The 13,042-nt window shown below is 41.3% G+C and overlaps 47 non-coding genes and 11 pseudogenes across 47 annotated transcripts; all 58 read right to left on the bottom strand.

Annotated features, from left to right (window-relative positions):
• Positions 1-6: 6 nt before the first annotated feature.
• LOC134900676 (5S ribosomal RNA) lies at positions 7-125 on the bottom strand. Its single transcript, XR_010174185.1, has one exon. It is a non-coding gene; the product is annotated as a 5S ribosomal RNA (ribosomal RNA).
• A 107-nt stretch (positions 126-232) lies between these two features.
• LOC135061374 (5S ribosomal RNA) lies at positions 233-351 on the bottom strand. Its single transcript, XR_010247757.1, has one exon. It is a non-coding gene; the product is annotated as a 5S ribosomal RNA (ribosomal RNA).
• A 107-nt stretch (positions 352-458) lies between these two features.
• On the bottom strand, positions 459-577 carry LOC135064205 (5S ribosomal RNA). The gene has a single exon (XR_010250517.1). It is a non-coding gene; the product is annotated as a 5S ribosomal RNA (ribosomal RNA).
• A 107-nt stretch (positions 578-684) lies between these two features.
• LOC134886586 (5S ribosomal RNA) lies at positions 685-803 on the bottom strand. Its single transcript, XR_010170668.1, has one exon. It is a non-coding gene; the product is annotated as a 5S ribosomal RNA (ribosomal RNA).
• Positions 804-910: 107 nt separating this feature from the next.
• On the bottom strand, positions 911-1,028 carry LOC134891513 (5S ribosomal RNA; annotated as a pseudogene).
• A 107-nt stretch (positions 1,029-1,135) lies between these two features.
• On the bottom strand, positions 1,136-1,254 carry LOC134886505 (5S ribosomal RNA). Its single transcript, XR_010170585.1, has one exon. It is a non-coding gene; the product is annotated as a 5S ribosomal RNA (ribosomal RNA).
• A 107-nt stretch (positions 1,255-1,361) lies between these two features.
• Positions 1,362-1,480, bottom strand: LOC134901888 (5S ribosomal RNA). The gene has a single exon (XR_010175364.1). It is a non-coding gene; the product is annotated as a 5S ribosomal RNA (ribosomal RNA).
• Positions 1,481-1,587: 107 nt separating this feature from the next.
• Positions 1,588-1,706, bottom strand: LOC134890158 (5S ribosomal RNA; annotated as a pseudogene).
• Positions 1,707-1,813: 107 nt separating this feature from the next.
• On the bottom strand, positions 1,814-1,932 carry LOC134901887 (5S ribosomal RNA). The gene has a single exon (XR_010175363.1). It is a non-coding gene; the product is annotated as a 5S ribosomal RNA (ribosomal RNA).
• A 107-nt stretch (positions 1,933-2,039) lies between these two features.
• Positions 2,040-2,158, bottom strand: LOC134885860 (5S ribosomal RNA). The gene has a single exon (XR_010169964.1). It is a non-coding gene; the product is annotated as a 5S ribosomal RNA (ribosomal RNA).
• A 107-nt stretch (positions 2,159-2,265) lies between these two features.
• LOC135063547 (5S ribosomal RNA) lies at positions 2,266-2,384 on the bottom strand. The gene has a single exon (XR_010249875.1). It is a non-coding gene; the product is annotated as a 5S ribosomal RNA (ribosomal RNA).
• A 107-nt stretch (positions 2,385-2,491) lies between these two features.
• Positions 2,492-2,610, bottom strand: LOC135065971 (5S ribosomal RNA). The gene has a single exon (XR_010252234.1). It is a non-coding gene; the product is annotated as a 5S ribosomal RNA (ribosomal RNA).
• A 107-nt stretch (positions 2,611-2,717) lies between these two features.
• On the bottom strand, positions 2,718-2,835 carry LOC134889576 (5S ribosomal RNA; annotated as a pseudogene).
• Positions 2,836-2,942: 107 nt separating this feature from the next.
• On the bottom strand, positions 2,943-3,061 carry LOC134900674 (5S ribosomal RNA). The gene has a single exon (XR_010174183.1). It is a non-coding gene; the product is annotated as a 5S ribosomal RNA (ribosomal RNA).
• A 107-nt stretch (positions 3,062-3,168) lies between these two features.
• Positions 3,169-3,287, bottom strand: LOC135065970 (5S ribosomal RNA). The gene has a single exon (XR_010252233.1). It is a non-coding gene; the product is annotated as a 5S ribosomal RNA (ribosomal RNA).
• Positions 3,288-3,394: 107 nt separating this feature from the next.
• On the bottom strand, positions 3,395-3,513 carry LOC134889410 (5S ribosomal RNA; annotated as a pseudogene).
• Positions 3,514-3,620: 107 nt separating this feature from the next.
• Positions 3,621-3,738, bottom strand: LOC134889263 (5S ribosomal RNA; annotated as a pseudogene).
• A 107-nt stretch (positions 3,739-3,845) lies between these two features.
• LOC134900673 (5S ribosomal RNA) lies at positions 3,846-3,964 on the bottom strand. The gene has a single exon (XR_010174182.1). It is a non-coding gene; the product is annotated as a 5S ribosomal RNA (ribosomal RNA).
• A 107-nt stretch (positions 3,965-4,071) lies between these two features.
• Positions 4,072-4,190, bottom strand: LOC134884279 (5S ribosomal RNA). The gene has a single exon (XR_010168431.1). It is a non-coding gene; the product is annotated as a 5S ribosomal RNA (ribosomal RNA).
• Positions 4,191-4,297: 107 nt separating this feature from the next.
• LOC135068117 (5S ribosomal RNA) lies at positions 4,298-4,416 on the bottom strand. The gene has a single exon (XR_010254323.1). It is a non-coding gene; the product is annotated as a 5S ribosomal RNA (ribosomal RNA).
• A 107-nt stretch (positions 4,417-4,523) lies between these two features.
• Positions 4,524-4,642, bottom strand: LOC134884933 (5S ribosomal RNA). Its single transcript, XR_010169064.1, has one exon. It is a non-coding gene; the product is annotated as a 5S ribosomal RNA (ribosomal RNA).
• Positions 4,643-4,749: 107 nt separating this feature from the next.
• On the bottom strand, positions 4,750-4,868 carry LOC134900672 (5S ribosomal RNA). The gene has a single exon (XR_010174180.1). It is a non-coding gene; the product is annotated as a 5S ribosomal RNA (ribosomal RNA).
• A 107-nt stretch (positions 4,869-4,975) lies between these two features.
• On the bottom strand, positions 4,976-5,094 carry LOC135065661 (5S ribosomal RNA). Its single transcript, XR_010251935.1, has one exon. It is a non-coding gene; the product is annotated as a 5S ribosomal RNA (ribosomal RNA).
• A 107-nt stretch (positions 5,095-5,201) lies between these two features.
• Positions 5,202-5,320, bottom strand: LOC134893397 (5S ribosomal RNA; annotated as a pseudogene).
• Positions 5,321-5,427: 107 nt separating this feature from the next.
• Positions 5,428-5,546, bottom strand: LOC134889885 (5S ribosomal RNA; annotated as a pseudogene).
• A 107-nt stretch (positions 5,547-5,653) lies between these two features.
• LOC134900671 (5S ribosomal RNA) lies at positions 5,654-5,772 on the bottom strand. The gene has a single exon (XR_010174179.1). It is a non-coding gene; the product is annotated as a 5S ribosomal RNA (ribosomal RNA).
• A 107-nt stretch (positions 5,773-5,879) lies between these two features.
• Positions 5,880-5,998, bottom strand: LOC134900670 (5S ribosomal RNA). The gene has a single exon (XR_010174178.1). It is a non-coding gene; the product is annotated as a 5S ribosomal RNA (ribosomal RNA).
• A 106-nt stretch (positions 5,999-6,104) lies between these two features.
• LOC135067079 (5S ribosomal RNA) lies at positions 6,105-6,223 on the bottom strand. The gene has a single exon (XR_010253306.1). It is a non-coding gene; the product is annotated as a 5S ribosomal RNA (ribosomal RNA).
• Positions 6,224-6,330: 107 nt separating this feature from the next.
• LOC134886239 (5S ribosomal RNA) lies at positions 6,331-6,449 on the bottom strand. Its single transcript, XR_010170329.1, has one exon. It is a non-coding gene; the product is annotated as a 5S ribosomal RNA (ribosomal RNA).
• Positions 6,450-6,556: 107 nt separating this feature from the next.
• On the bottom strand, positions 6,557-6,675 carry LOC135065244 (5S ribosomal RNA). Its single transcript, XR_010251529.1, has one exon. It is a non-coding gene; the product is annotated as a 5S ribosomal RNA (ribosomal RNA).
• Positions 6,676-6,782: 107 nt separating this feature from the next.
• Positions 6,783-6,901, bottom strand: LOC135060139 (5S ribosomal RNA). Its single transcript, XR_010246529.1, has one exon. It is a non-coding gene; the product is annotated as a 5S ribosomal RNA (ribosomal RNA).
• A 107-nt stretch (positions 6,902-7,008) lies between these two features.
• LOC135068910 (5S ribosomal RNA) lies at positions 7,009-7,127 on the bottom strand. The gene has a single exon (XR_010255101.1). It is a non-coding gene; the product is annotated as a 5S ribosomal RNA (ribosomal RNA).
• A 107-nt stretch (positions 7,128-7,234) lies between these two features.
• Positions 7,235-7,353, bottom strand: LOC134886238 (5S ribosomal RNA). Its single transcript, XR_010170328.1, has one exon. It is a non-coding gene; the product is annotated as a 5S ribosomal RNA (ribosomal RNA).
• Positions 7,354-7,460: 107 nt separating this feature from the next.
• Positions 7,461-7,579, bottom strand: LOC135065243 (5S ribosomal RNA). The gene has a single exon (XR_010251528.1). It is a non-coding gene; the product is annotated as a 5S ribosomal RNA (ribosomal RNA).
• A 107-nt stretch (positions 7,580-7,686) lies between these two features.
• On the bottom strand, positions 7,687-7,805 carry LOC135060138 (5S ribosomal RNA). The gene has a single exon (XR_010246528.1). It is a non-coding gene; the product is annotated as a 5S ribosomal RNA (ribosomal RNA).
• A 107-nt stretch (positions 7,806-7,912) lies between these two features.
• Positions 7,913-8,031, bottom strand: LOC134887061 (5S ribosomal RNA; annotated as a pseudogene).
• Positions 8,032-8,138: 107 nt separating this feature from the next.
• LOC135065242 (5S ribosomal RNA) lies at positions 8,139-8,257 on the bottom strand. Its single transcript, XR_010251527.1, has one exon. It is a non-coding gene; the product is annotated as a 5S ribosomal RNA (ribosomal RNA).
• A 107-nt stretch (positions 8,258-8,364) lies between these two features.
• LOC135066734 (5S ribosomal RNA) lies at positions 8,365-8,483 on the bottom strand. Its single transcript, XR_010252975.1, has one exon. It is a non-coding gene; the product is annotated as a 5S ribosomal RNA (ribosomal RNA).
• A 107-nt stretch (positions 8,484-8,590) lies between these two features.
• Positions 8,591-8,709, bottom strand: LOC135067624 (5S ribosomal RNA). The gene has a single exon (XR_010253835.1). It is a non-coding gene; the product is annotated as a 5S ribosomal RNA (ribosomal RNA).
• A 107-nt stretch (positions 8,710-8,816) lies between these two features.
• On the bottom strand, positions 8,817-8,935 carry LOC134901980 (5S ribosomal RNA). Its single transcript, XR_010175455.1, has one exon. It is a non-coding gene; the product is annotated as a 5S ribosomal RNA (ribosomal RNA).
• A 107-nt stretch (positions 8,936-9,042) lies between these two features.
• LOC135060155 (5S ribosomal RNA) lies at positions 9,043-9,161 on the bottom strand. The gene has a single exon (XR_010246544.1). It is a non-coding gene; the product is annotated as a 5S ribosomal RNA (ribosomal RNA).
• Positions 9,162-9,268: 107 nt separating this feature from the next.
• Positions 9,269-9,387, bottom strand: LOC134884932 (5S ribosomal RNA). Its single transcript, XR_010169063.1, has one exon. It is a non-coding gene; the product is annotated as a 5S ribosomal RNA (ribosomal RNA).
• A 107-nt stretch (positions 9,388-9,494) lies between these two features.
• On the bottom strand, positions 9,495-9,613 carry LOC134892179 (5S ribosomal RNA; annotated as a pseudogene).
• Positions 9,614-9,720: 107 nt separating this feature from the next.
• Positions 9,721-9,839, bottom strand: LOC134900747 (5S ribosomal RNA). Its single transcript, XR_010174252.1, has one exon. It is a non-coding gene; the product is annotated as a 5S ribosomal RNA (ribosomal RNA).
• A 107-nt stretch (positions 9,840-9,946) lies between these two features.
• LOC134900669 (5S ribosomal RNA) lies at positions 9,947-10,065 on the bottom strand. The gene has a single exon (XR_010174177.1). It is a non-coding gene; the product is annotated as a 5S ribosomal RNA (ribosomal RNA).
• A 106-nt stretch (positions 10,066-10,171) lies between these two features.
• Positions 10,172-10,290, bottom strand: LOC135060137 (5S ribosomal RNA). Its single transcript, XR_010246527.1, has one exon. It is a non-coding gene; the product is annotated as a 5S ribosomal RNA (ribosomal RNA).
• Positions 10,291-10,397: 107 nt separating this feature from the next.
• Positions 10,398-10,516, bottom strand: LOC134900668 (5S ribosomal RNA). Its single transcript, XR_010174176.1, has one exon. It is a non-coding gene; the product is annotated as a 5S ribosomal RNA (ribosomal RNA).
• A 107-nt stretch (positions 10,517-10,623) lies between these two features.
• LOC135065660 (5S ribosomal RNA) lies at positions 10,624-10,742 on the bottom strand. Its single transcript, XR_010251934.1, has one exon. It is a non-coding gene; the product is annotated as a 5S ribosomal RNA (ribosomal RNA).
• Positions 10,743-10,849: 107 nt separating this feature from the next.
• LOC134893396 (5S ribosomal RNA) lies at positions 10,850-10,968 on the bottom strand (annotated as a pseudogene).
• Positions 10,969-11,075: 107 nt separating this feature from the next.
• LOC134889884 (5S ribosomal RNA) lies at positions 11,076-11,194 on the bottom strand (annotated as a pseudogene).
• A 107-nt stretch (positions 11,195-11,301) lies between these two features.
• Positions 11,302-11,420, bottom strand: LOC134900667 (5S ribosomal RNA). Its single transcript, XR_010174175.1, has one exon. It is a non-coding gene; the product is annotated as a 5S ribosomal RNA (ribosomal RNA).
• A 107-nt stretch (positions 11,421-11,527) lies between these two features.
• Positions 11,528-11,646, bottom strand: LOC134900666 (5S ribosomal RNA). The gene has a single exon (XR_010174174.1). It is a non-coding gene; the product is annotated as a 5S ribosomal RNA (ribosomal RNA).
• A 106-nt stretch (positions 11,647-11,752) lies between these two features.
• LOC135067078 (5S ribosomal RNA) lies at positions 11,753-11,871 on the bottom strand. The gene has a single exon (XR_010253305.1). It is a non-coding gene; the product is annotated as a 5S ribosomal RNA (ribosomal RNA).
• A 107-nt stretch (positions 11,872-11,978) lies between these two features.
• LOC134886237 (5S ribosomal RNA) lies at positions 11,979-12,097 on the bottom strand. Its single transcript, XR_010170327.1, has one exon. It is a non-coding gene; the product is annotated as a 5S ribosomal RNA (ribosomal RNA).
• Positions 12,098-12,204: 107 nt separating this feature from the next.
• On the bottom strand, positions 12,205-12,323 carry LOC135065241 (5S ribosomal RNA). Its single transcript, XR_010251526.1, has one exon. It is a non-coding gene; the product is annotated as a 5S ribosomal RNA (ribosomal RNA).
• Positions 12,324-12,430: 107 nt separating this feature from the next.
• On the bottom strand, positions 12,431-12,549 carry LOC135060135 (5S ribosomal RNA). The gene has a single exon (XR_010246526.1). It is a non-coding gene; the product is annotated as a 5S ribosomal RNA (ribosomal RNA).
• Positions 12,550-12,656: 107 nt separating this feature from the next.
• LOC135068908 (5S ribosomal RNA) lies at positions 12,657-12,775 on the bottom strand. The gene has a single exon (XR_010255099.1). It is a non-coding gene; the product is annotated as a 5S ribosomal RNA (ribosomal RNA).
• A 107-nt stretch (positions 12,776-12,882) lies between these two features.
• Positions 12,883-13,001, bottom strand: LOC134886236 (5S ribosomal RNA). The gene has a single exon (XR_010170326.1). It is a non-coding gene; the product is annotated as a 5S ribosomal RNA (ribosomal RNA).
• Between the last annotated feature and the right edge of the window lie 41 nt (positions 13,002-13,042).

Genomic DNA, 13,042 nt, shown 5'->3' with positions numbered 1-13,042 from the left:
TAAAAATATCTACAGCACCTTGTATTCCCAGGTGGTCTCCCATCCAAGTACTAACCAGGCCCAACACTGCTTAGCTTCCAAGATCAGATGAGATTGGGCGTATCCAGTGTGGTGTGGCTGTAGATGAGCTTTGTGGTTTCTGTTAGAACTTTTCAACTTCTAACTACTGGTTCATAAATAAATACGTTTGAAAATGGAATGCATCAACAGAACGGTGTTGGCAGTATAAAAATATCTACAGCACCTTGTATTCCCAGGTGGTCTCCCATCCAAGTACTAACCAGGCCCAACACTGCTTAGCTTCCAAGATCAGATGAGATTGGGCGTATCCAGTGTGGTGCGGCTGTAGATGAGCTTTGTGGTTTCTGTTAGAACTTTTCTACTTCTAACTACTGGTTCATAAATGAATACATTTGAAAATGGAATGCATCAACAGAACGGTGTTGGCAGTATAAAAATATCTACAGCACCTTGTATTCCCAGGTGGTCTCCCATCCAAGTACTAACCAGGCCCAACACTGCTTAGCTTCCAAGATCAGATGAGATTGGGCGTATCCAGTGTGGTGTGCCTGTAGATGAGCTTTGTGGTTTCTGTTTGTACTTTTCTACTTCTAACTACTGGTTCATAAATGAATATATTTGAAAATTGAATGCATCAACAGAACGGTGTTGGCAGTATAAAAGTATCTACAGCACTTTGTATTCCCAGGTGGTCTCCCATCCAAGTACTAACCAGGCCCAACACTGCTTAGCTTCCAAGATCAGATGAGATTGAGCGTATCCAGTGTGGTGTTGCTGTAGATGAACTTACTGGTTTCTGTTAGAACTTTTCTACTTCTAACTACTGGTTCATAAATGAATACGTTTGAAAATGGAATGCATCAACAGAACGGTGTTGGTAGTATAAAAATATCTACAGCACCTTGTATTCCAGGTGGTCTTCCATCCAAGTACTAACCAGGCCCAACACTGCTTAGCTTCCAAGATCAGATGAGATTGGGCATATCCAGTGTGGTGTGGCTGTAGATGAGCTTTATAGTTTCTGTTAGAACTTTTCTACTTCTAACTACTGGTTCATAAACGAATACGTTTGAAAATGGAATGCATCAACAGAACAGTGTTGGCAGTATAAAAATATCTACAGCACCTTGTATTCCCAGGTGGTCTCCCATCCAAGTACTAACCAGGCCCAACACTGCTTTGCTTCCAAGATCAGATGAGATTGGGCGTATCCAGAGTGGTGTGGATGTAGATGAGCTTTGTGGTTTCTGTTAGAACTTTTCTACTTCTAACTACTGGTTCATAAATGAATACGTTTGAAAATGGAATGCATCAACAGAACGGTGTTGGCAGGATAAAAATATCTACAGCACCTTGCATTCCCAGGTGGTCTCCCATCCAAGTACTAACCAGGCCCAACACTGCTTAGCTTCCAAGATCAGATGAGATTGGGCGTATCCAGTGTGGTGTGGCTGTAGATGAGCTTTGTGGTTTCTGTTTGAACTTTTCTACTTCTAACTACTGGTTCATAAATGAATACGTTTGAAAATGGAATGCATAAACAGAACGGTGTTGGCAGTATAAAAATATCTACAGCACCTTGTATTCCCAGGTGGTCTCCCATCCAAGTACTAACCAGGCCCAACACTGCTTAGCTTCCAAGATTAGATGAGATTGGGCGTATCCAGAGTGGTGTGGATGTAGATGAGCTTTGTGGTTTCTGTTAGAACTTTTCTACTTCTAACTACTGGTTCATAAATGAATACGTTTGAAAATGGAATGCATCAACAGAACGGTGTTGGCAGGATAAAAATATCTACAGCACCTTGCATTCCCAGGTGGTCTCCCATCCAAGTACTAACCAGGCCCAACACTGCTTAGCTTCCAAGATCAGATGAGATTGGGCGTATCCAGTGTGGTGTGGCTGTAGATGAGCTTTGTGGTTTCTGTTTGAACTTTTCTACTTCTAACTACTGGTTCATAAATGAATACGTTTGAAAATGGAATGCATAAACAGAACGGTGTTGGCAGTATAAAAATATCTACAGAACCTTGTATTCCCAGGTGGTCTCCCATCCAAGTACTAACCAGGCCCAACACTGCTTAGCTTCCAAGATCAGATGAGATTGGGCGTATCTAGTGTGGTGTGGCTGTAGATGAACTTTGTGGTTTCTGTTAGAACTTTTCTACTTCTAACTACTGGTTCATAAATGAATACGTTTTAAAATGGAATGCATCAACAGAACGGTGTTGACAGTATAAAATTATCTACAGCACCTTGTATTCCCAGGTGGTCTCCCATCCAAGTACTAACCAGGCCCAGCACTGCTTAGCTTCCGAGATCAGATGAGATTGGGCGTATCCAGTGTGGTGTGGCTGTAGATGAGCTTTATGGTTTCTGTTAGAACTTTTCTACTTCTAACTACTGGTTCATAAATGAATACATTTGAACATTGAATGCATCAACAGAACGGTGTTGGCAGTATAAAAATATCTACAGCACCTTGTATTCCCAGGTGGTCTCCCATCCAAGTACTATCCAGGCCCAACACTGCTTAGCTTCCAAGATCAGATGAGATTGGGCATATCCAGTGTGGTGTTGCTGTAGATGAACTTACTGGTTTCTGTTAGAACTTTTCTACTTCTAACTACTGGTTCATAAATGAATACGTTTGAAAATGGAATGCATCAACAGAACGGTGTTGGTAGTATAAAAATATCTACAGCTCCTTGTATTCCAGGTGGTCTCCCATCCAAATACTAACCAGGCCCAACACTGCTTAGCTTCCAAGATCAGATGAGATTGGGCGTATCCAGTGTGGTGTGGCTGTAGATGAGCTTTGTGGTTTCTGTTAGAACTTTTCTACTTCTAACTACTGGTTCATAAATGAATACGTTTGAAAATGGAATGCATCAACAGAACGGTGTTGGCAGTATGAAGATATCTACAGCACCTTGTATTCCCAGGTGGTCTCCCATCCAAGTACTAACCAGGCCCAACACTGCTTAGCTTCCAAGATCAGATGAGATTGGGCGTATCCAGTGTGGTGTGGCTGTAGATGAACTTTGTGGTTTCTGTTTGAACTTTTCTACTTCTAACTACTGGTTCATAAATGAATACATTTGAAAACTGAATGCATCAACAGAACGGTGTTGGCAGTATAAAAATATCTACAGCACCTTGTATTCCCAGGTGGTCTCCCATCCAAGTACTATCCAGGCCCAACACTGCTTAGCTTCCAAGATCAGATGAGATTGGGCATATCCAGTGTGGTGTTGCTGTAGATGATCTTACTGGTTTCTGTTAGAACTTTTCTACTTCTAACTACTGGTTCATAAATGAATACGTTTGAAAATGGAATGCATCAACAGAACGGTGTTGGCAGTATAAAAATATCTACAGCACCTTGTATTCCCAGGTGGTCTCCCATCCAAGTACTAACCAGGCCCAACACTGCTTAGCTTCAAAGATCAGATGAGATTGAGCGTATCCAATGTGGTGTTGCTGTAGATGACCTTACTGGTTTCTGTTAGAACTTTTCTACTTCTAACTACTGGTTCATAAATGAATACGTTTGAAAATGGAATGCATCAACAGAACGATGTTGGTAGTATAAAAATATCTACAGCTCCTTGTATTCCAGGTGGTCTCCCATCCAAGTACTAACCAGGCCCAACACTGCTTAGCTTCCAAGATCAGATGAGATTGGGCGTATCCAGTGTGGTGTGGCTGTAGATGAGCTTTGTGGTTTCTTTTGGAACTTTTCTACTTCTAACTACTGGTTCATAAATGAATACATTTGAAAATGGAATGCATCAACAGAACGGTGTTGGCAGTATAAAAATATCTACAGCACCTTGTATTCCCAGGTGGTCTCCCATCCAAGTACTAACCAGGCCCAACACTGCTTAGCTTCCAAGATCAGATGAGATTGGGCGTATCCAGTGTGGTGTGGCTGTAGATGAGCTTTGTGGTTTCTGTTAGAACTTTTCTACTTCTAACTACTGGTTCATAAATGAATACGTTTGAAAATGGAATGCATCAACAGAACGGTGTTGGCAGTATAAAAATATCTACAGCACCTTGTATTCCCAGGTGGTCTCCTATCCAAGTACTAACCAGGCCCAACACTGCTTAGCTTCCAAAATCAGATGAGATTGGGCGTATCCAGTGTGGTGTGGCTGTAGATGAACTTTGTGGTTTCTGTTAGAACTTTTCTACTTCTAACTACTGGTTCATAAATGAATACGTTTTAAAATGGAATGAATCAACAGAACGGTGTTGGCAGTATAAAATTATCTACAGCACCTTGTATTCCCAGGTGGTCTCCCATCCAAGTACTAACCAGTCCCAACACTGCTTAGCTTCCAAGATCAGATGAGATTGGGCGTATCCAGTGTGGTGTGGCTGTAGATGAGCTTTGTGATTTCTGTTAGAACTTTTCTACTTCTAACTACTGGTTCATAAATGAATACGTTTGAAAATGGAATGCATCAACAGAACAGTGTTGGCAGTATAAAAATATCTACAGCACCTTGTATTCCCAGGTGGTCTCCCATCCAAGTACTAACCAGGCACAACACTGCTTAGCTTCCAAGATCAGATGAGATTGGGCGTATCCAGTGTGGTGTTGCTGTAGATTAATTTTCTGGTTTCTGTTAGAACTTTTCTACTTCTAACTACTGGTTCATAAATGAATACGTTTGAAAATGGAATGCATCAACAGAACGGTGTTGGCAGTATAAAAATATCTACAGCACCTTGTATTCCCAGGTGGTCTCCCATCCAAGTACTAACCAGGCCCAACACTGCTTAGCTTCCAAGATCAGATGAGATTGGGCGTATCCAGTGTGGTGTGGCTGTAGATGAGCTTTGTGGTTTCTGTTAGAACTTTTCTACTTCTAACTACTGGTTCATAAATGAATACGTTTGAAAATGGAATGCATCAACAGAACGGTGTTGGCAGTATAAAAATATCTACAGCACCTTGTATTCCCAGGTGGTCTCCCATCCAAGTACTAACCAGGCCCAACACTGCTTAGCTTCAAAGATCAGATGAGATTGGGCGTATCCAGTGTGGTGTGGCTGTAGATGAGCTTTGTGGTTTCTGTTAGAACTTTTCTACTTCTAACTACTGGTTCATAAATGAATACGTTTTAAAATGGAATGCATCAACAGAACGGTGTTTGCAGTATAAAATTATCTACAGCACCTTGTATTCCCAGGGGGTCTCCCATCCAAATACTAGCCAGTCCCAACACTGCTTAGCTTCAAAGATCAGATGAGATTGGGCGTATCCAGTGTGGTGTGGCTGTAGATGAGCTTTGTGATTTCTGTTAGAACTTTTCTACTTCTAACTACTGGTTCATAAATGAATACGTTTTAAAATGGAATGCATCAACAGAACGGTGTTGGCAGTATAAAAATTTCTACAGCACCTTGTATTTCCAGGTGGTCTCCCATCCAAATACTAACCAGGCCCAACACTGCTTAGCTTCCAAGATCAGATTAGATTGGGCGTATCCAGTGTGGTGTGGCTGTAAATGAGCTTTGTGGTTTCTGTTAGAACTTTTCTACTTCTAACTACTGGTTCATAAATGAATACGTTTGAAAATGGAATGCATCAACAGAACGGTGTTGGCAGTATAAAAATATCTACAGCACCTTGTATTCCCAGGTGGTCTCCCATCCAAGTACTAACCAGGCCCAACACTGCTTAGCTTCCAAGATCAGATGAGATTGGGCGTATCCAGTGTGGTGTGGCTGTAGATGAGCTTTGTGGTTTCTTTTTGAGCTTTTCTACTTCTAACTACTGGTTCATAAATGAATACATTTGAAAATTGAATGCATCAACAGAACGGTGTTGGCAGTATAAAAATATCTACAGCACCTTGTATTCCCAGGTGGTCTCCCATCCAAGTACTAACCAGGCCCAACACTGCTTAGCTTCCAAGATCAGATGAGATTGGGCGTATCCAGTGTGGTGTGGCTGTAGATGAGCTTTATGGTTTCTGTTAGAACTTTTCTACTTCTAACTACTGGTTCATAAACGAATACGTTTAAAATGGAATGCATCAACAGAACGGTGTTGGTAGTATAAAAATATCTACAGCACCTTGTATTTCCAGGTGGTCTCCCATCCAAATACTAACCAGGCCCAACACTGCTTAGCTTCCAAAATCAGATGAGATTGGGCGTATCCAGTGTGGTGTGGCTGTAGATGAACTTTGTGGTTTCTGTTAGAACTTTTCTACTTCTAACTACTGGTTCATAAATGAATACGTTTTAAAATGGAATGCATCAACAGAACGGTGTTGCCAGTATAAAATTATCTACAGCACCTTGTATTCCCAAGTGGTCTCCCATCCAAGTACTAACCAGGCCCAACACTGCTTAGCTTCCAAAACCAGATGAGATTGGGCGCATCCAGTGTGGTGTTGCTGTAGATGAACTTTGTGGTTTCTGTTAGAACTTTTCTACTTCTAACTACTGGTTCATAAACGAATACGTTTAAAAATGGAATGCATCAACAGAACGGTGTTGGTAGTATAAAAATATCTACAGCACCTTGTATTCCCAGGTGGTCTCCCATCCAAGTACTAACCATGCCCAACACTGCTTAGCTTCCAAGATCAGATGAGATTGGGCGTATCCAGTGTGGTGTGGCTGTAGATGAGCTTTGTGGTTTCTGTTAGAACTTTTCTACTTCTAACTACTGGTTCATAAATGAATACGTTTGAAAATGGAATGCATCAACAGAACGGTGTTGGCAGTATAAAAATATCTACAGCACCTTGTATTCCCAGGTGGTCTCCCATCCAAGTACTAACCAGGCCCAACACTGCTTAGCTTCCAAGATCAGATGAGATTGGGCGTATCCAGTGTGGTGTTGCTGTAGATGAATTTTCTGGTTTCTGTTAGAACTTTTCTACTTCTAACTACTGGTTCATAAATGAATACGTTTTAAAATGGAATGCATCAACAGAACGGTGTTGGCAGTATAAAAATATCTACAGCACCTTGTATTTCCAGGTGGTCTCCCATCCAAATACTAGCCAGGCCCAACACTGCTTAGCTTCCAAAATCAGATGAGATTGGGCGTATCCAGTGTGGTGTGGCTGTAGATGAACTTTGTGGTTTCTGTTAGAACTTTTCTACTTCTAACTACTGGTTCATAAATGAATACGTTTTAAAATGGAATGCATCAACAGAACGGTGTTGCCAGTATAAAATTATCTACAGCACCTTGTATTCCCAAGTGGTCTCCCATCCAAGTACTAACCAGGCCCAACACTGCTTAGCTTCCAAAACCAGATGAGATTGGGCGCATCCAGTGTGGTGTTGCTGTAGATGAACTTTGTGGTTTCTGTTAGAACTTTTCTACTTCTAACTACTGGTTCATAAACGAATACGTTTAAAAATGGAATGCATCAACAGAACGGTGTTGGTAGTATAAAAATATCTACAGCACCTTGTATTCCCAGGTGGTCTCCCATCCAAGTACTAACCATGCCCAACACTGCTTAGCTTCCAAGATCAGATGAGATTGGGCGTATCCAGTGTGGTGTGGCTGTAGATGAGCTTTGTGGTTTCTGTTAGAACTTTTCTACTTCTAACTACTGGTTCATAAATGAATACGTTTGAAAATGGAATGCATCAACAGAACGGTGTTGGCAGTATAAAAATATCTACAGCACCTTGTATTCCCAGGTGGTCTCCCATCCAAGTACTAACCAGGCCCAACACTGCTTAGCTTCCAAGATCAGATGAGATTGGGCGTATCCAGTGTGGTGTTGCTGTAGATGAATTTTCTGGTTTCTGTTAGAACTTTTCTACTTCTAACTACTGGTTCATAAATGAATACGTTTTAAAATGGAATGCATCAACAGAACGGTGTTGGCAGTATAAAAATATCTACAGCACCTTGTATTTCCAGGTGGTCTCCCATCCAAATACTAGCCAGGCCCAACACTGCTTAGCTTCCAAAATCAGATGAAATTGGGCGTATCCAGTGTGGTGTGGCTGTAGATGAACTTTGTTGCTTCTGTTAGAACTTTTCTACTTCTAACTACTGGTTCATAAACGAATACGTTTAAAAATGGAATGCATCAACAGAACGGTGTTGGTAGTATAAAAATATCTACAGCACCTTGTATTCCCAGGTGGTCTCCCATCCAAGTACTAACCATGCCCAACACTGCTTAGCTTCCAAGATCAGATGAGATTGGGCGTATCCAGTGTGGTGTGGCTGTAGATGAGCTTTGTGGTTTCTGTTAGAACTTTTCTACTTCTAACTACTGGTTCATAAATGAATACGTTTGAAAATGGAATGCATCAACAGAACGGTGTTGGCAGTATAAAAATATCTACAGCACCTTGTATTCCCAGGTGGTCTCCCATCCAAGTACTAACCAGGCCCAACACTGCTTAGCTTCCAAGATCAGATGAGATTGGGCGTATCCAGTGTGGTGCTGCTGTAGATGAATTTTGTAGTTTCTGTTAGAACTTTTCTACTTCTAACTACTGGTTCATAAATGAATACGTTTTAAAATGGAATGCATCAACAGAACGGTGTTGGCAGTATAAAATCATCTACAGCACCTTGTATTCCCAGGTGGTCTCCCATCCAAGTACTAACCAGGCCCAACACTGCTTAGCTTCCAAGATCAGATGAGATTGGGCGTATCCAGTGTGGTGTTGCTGTAGTTGAATTTTCTGGTTTCTGTTAGAACTTTTCTACTTCTAACTACTGGTTCATAAATGAATACGTTTTAAAATGGAATGCATCAACAGAACGGTGTTGGCAGTATAAAAATATCTACAGCACCTTGTATTTCCAGGTGGTCTCCCATCCAAATACTAACCAGGCCCAACACTGCTTAGCTTCCAAGATCTGATGAGATTGGGCGTATCCAGTGTGGTGTGGCTGTAGATGAGCTTTGTGGTTTCTGTTAGAACTTTTCTACTTCTAACTACTGGTTCATAAATGAATACGTTTGAAAATGGAATGCATCAACAGAACGGTGTTGGCAGTATAAAAATATCTACAGCACCTTGTATTCCCTGGTGGTCTCCCATCCAAGTACTAACCAGGCCCAACACTGCTTAGCTTCCAAGATCAGATGAGATTGGGCGTATCCAGTGTGGTGTGGCTGTAGATGAGCTTTGTGGTTTCTGTTAGAACTTTTCTACTTCTAACTACTGGTTCATAAATGAATACGTTTGAAAATGGAATGCATCAACAGAACGGTGTTGGCAGTATAAAAATATCTACAGCACCTTGTATTCCCAGGTGGTCTCCCATCCAAGTACTAACCAGGCACAACACTGCTTAGCTTCCAAGATCAGATGAGATTGGGCGTATCCAGTGTGGTGTTGCTGTAGATGAATTTTCTGGTTTCTGTTAGAACTTTTCTACTTCTAACTACTGGTTCATAAATGAATACGTTTTAAAATGGAATGCATCAACAGAACGGTGTTGGCAGTATAAAAATTTCTACAGCACCTTGTATTTCCAGGTGGTCTCCCATCCAAATATTAACCAGGCCCAACACTGCTTAGCTTCCAAGATCAGATTAGATTGGGCGTATCCAGTGTGGTGTGGCTGTAGATGAGCTTTGTGGTTTCTGTTAGAACTTTTCTACTTCTAACTACTGGTTCATAAATGAATACGTTTGAAAATGGATTGCATCAACAGAACGGTGTTGGCAGTATAAAAATATCTACAGCACCTTGAATTCCCAGGTGGTCTCCCATCCAAGTACTAACCAGGCCCAACACTGCTTAGCTTCCAAGATCAGATGAGATTGGGCGTATCCAGTGTGGTGTGGCTGTAGATGAGCTTTGTGGTTTCTTTTTGAACTTTTCTACTTCTAACTACTGGTTCATAAATGAATACATTTGAAAATTGAATGCATCAACAGAACGGTGTTGGCAGTATAAAAATATCTACAGCACCTTGTATTCCCAGGTGGTCTCCCATCCAAGTACTAACCAGGCCCAACACTGCTTAGCTTCCAAGATCAGATGAGATTGGGCGTATCCAGTGTGGTGTGGCTGTAGATGAGCTTTATGGTTTCTGTTAGAACTTTTCTACTTCTAACTACTGGTTCATAAACGAATACGTTTAAAATGGAATGCATCAACAGAACGGTGTTGGTAGTATAAAAATATCTACAGCACCTTGTATTCCCAGGTGGTCTCCCATCCAAGTACTAACCAGGCCCAACACTGCTTAGCTTCCAAGATCAGATGAGATTGGGCGTATCCAGTGTGGTGTTGCTGTAGATTAATTTTCTGGTTTCTGTTAGAACTTTTCTACTTCTAACTACTGGTTCATAAATGAATACGTTTGAAAATGGAATGCATCAACAGAACGGTGTTGGCAGTATAAAAATATCTACAGCACCTTGTATTCCCAGGTGGTCTCCCATCCAAGTACTAACCAGGCCCAACACTGCTTAGCTTCCAAGATCAGATGAGATTGGGCGTATCCAGTGTGGTGTGGCTGTAGATGAGCTTTGTGGTTTCTGTTAGAACTTTTCTACTTCTAACTACTGGTTCATAAATGAATACGTTTGAAAATGGAATGCATCAACAGAACGGTGTTGGCAGTATAAAAATATCTACAGCACCTTGTATTCCCAGGTGGTCTCCCATCCAAGTACTAACCAGGCCCAACACTGCTTAGCTTCAAAGATCAGATGAGATTGGGCGTATCCAGTGTGGTGTGGCTGTAGATGAGCTTTGTGGTTTCTGTTAGAACTTTTCTACTTCTAACTACTGGTTCATAAATGAATACGTTTTAAAATGGAATGCATCAACAGAACGGTGTTTGCAGTATAAAATTATCTACAGCACCTTGTATTCCCAGGGGGTCTCCCATCCAAATACTAGCCAGTCCCAACACTGCTTAGCTTCAAAGATCAGATGAGATTGGGCGTATCCAGTGTGGTGTGGCTGTAGATGAGCTTTGTGATTTCTGTTAGAACTTTTCTACTTCTAACTACTGGTTCATAAATGAATACGTTTTAAAATGGAATGCATCAACAGAACGGTGTTGGCAGTATAAAAATTTCTACAGCACCTTGTATTTCCAGGTGGTCTCCCATCCAAATACTAACCAGGCCCAACACTGCTTAGCTTCCAAGATCAGATTAGATTGGGCGTATCCAGTGTGGTGTGGCTGTAAATGAGCTTTGTGGTTTCTGTTAGAACTTTTCTACTTCTAACTACTGGTTCATAAATGAATACGTTTGAAAATGGAATGCATCAACAGAACGGTGTTGGCAGTATAAAAATATCTACAGCACCTTGTATTCCCAGGTGGTCTCCCATCCAAGTACTAACCAGGCCCAACACTGCTTAGCTTCCAAGATCAGATGAGATTGGGCGTATCCAGTGTGGTGTGGCTGTAGATGAGCTTTGTGGTTTCTTTTTGAGCTTTTCTACTTCTAACTACTGGTTCATAAATGAATACATTTGAAAATTGAATGCATCAACAGAACGGTGTTGGCAGTATAAAAATATCTACAGCACCTTGTATTCCCAGGTGGTCTCCCATCCAAGTACTAACCAGGCCCAACACTGCTTAGCTTCCAAGATCAGATGAGATTGGGCGTATCCAGTGTGGTGTGGCTGTAGATGAGCTTTATGGTTTCTGTTAGAACTTTTCTACTTCTAACTACTGGTTCATAAACGAATACGTTTAAAATGGAATGCATCAACAGAACGGTGTTGGTAGTATAAAAATATCTACAGCACCTTGTATTTCCAGGTGGTCTCCCATCCAAATACTAACCAGGCCCAACACTGCTTAGCTTCCAAAATCAGATGAGATTGGGCGTATCCAGTGTGGTGTGGCTGTAGATGAACTTTGTGGTTTCTGTTAGAACTTTTCTACTTCTAACTACTGGTTCATAAATGAATACGTTTTAAAATGGAATGCATCAACAGAACGGTGTTGCCAGTATAAAATTATCTACAGCACCTTGTATTCCCAAGTGGTCTCCCATCCAAGTACTAACCAGGCCCAACACTGCTTAGCTTCCAAAACCAGATGAGATTGGGCGCATCCAGTGTGGTGTTGCTGTAGATGAACTTTGTGGTTTCTGTTAGAACTTTTCTACTTCTAACTACTGGTTCATAAACGAATACGTTTAAAAATGGAATGCATCAACAGAACGGTGTTGGTAGTATAAAAATATCTACAGCACCTTGTATTCCCAGGTGGTCTCCCATCCAAGTACTAACCATGCCCAACACTGCTTAGCTTCCAAGATCAGATGAGATTGGGCGTATCCAGTGTGGTGTGGCTGTAGATGAGCTTTGTGGTTTCTGTTAGAACTTTTCTACTTCTAACTACTGGTTCATAAATGAATACGTTTGAAAATGGAATGCATCAACAGAACGGTGTTGGCAGTATAAAAATATCTACAGCACCTTGTATTCCCAGGTGGTCTCCCATCCAAGTACTAACCAGGCCCAACACTGCTTAGCTTCCAAGATCAGATGAGATTGGGCGTATCCAGTGTGGTGTTGCTGTAGATGAATTTTCTGGTTTCTGTTAGAACTTTTCTACTTCTAACTACTGGTTCATAAATGAATACGTTTTAAAATGGAATGCATCAACAGAACGGTGTTGGCAGTATAAAAATATCTACAGCACCTTGTATTTCCAGGTGGTCTCCCATCCAAATACTAGCCAGGCCCAACACTGCTTAGCTTCCAAAATCAGATGAGATTGGGCGTATCCAGTGTGGTGTGGCTGTAGATGAACTTTGTGGTTTCTGTTAGAACTTTTCTACTTCTAACTACTGGTTCATAAATGAATACGTTTTAAAATGGAATGCATCAACAGAACGGTGTTGCCAGTATAAAATTATCTACAGCACCTTGTATTCCCAAGTGGTCTCCCATCCAAGTACTAACCAGGCCCAACACTGCTTAGCTTCCAAAACCAGATGAGATTGGGCGCATCCAGTGTGGTGTTGCTGTAGATGAACTTTGTGGTTTCTGTTAGAACTTTTCTACTTCTAACTA

The sequence above is a fragment of the Pseudophryne corroboree genome, chromosome 3 (genome assembly GCF_028390025.1).
Source record: "Pseudophryne corroboree isolate aPseCor3 chromosome 3, aPseCor3.hap2, whole genome shotgun sequence".
NCBI classification, from domain to species: Eukaryota; Metazoa; Chordata; class Amphibia; order Anura; family Myobatrachidae; genus Pseudophryne; species Pseudophryne corroboree.
Note: the sequence above shows the minus strand (reverse complement) of the source record. Positions and strands in the feature narration are given on the sequence as shown.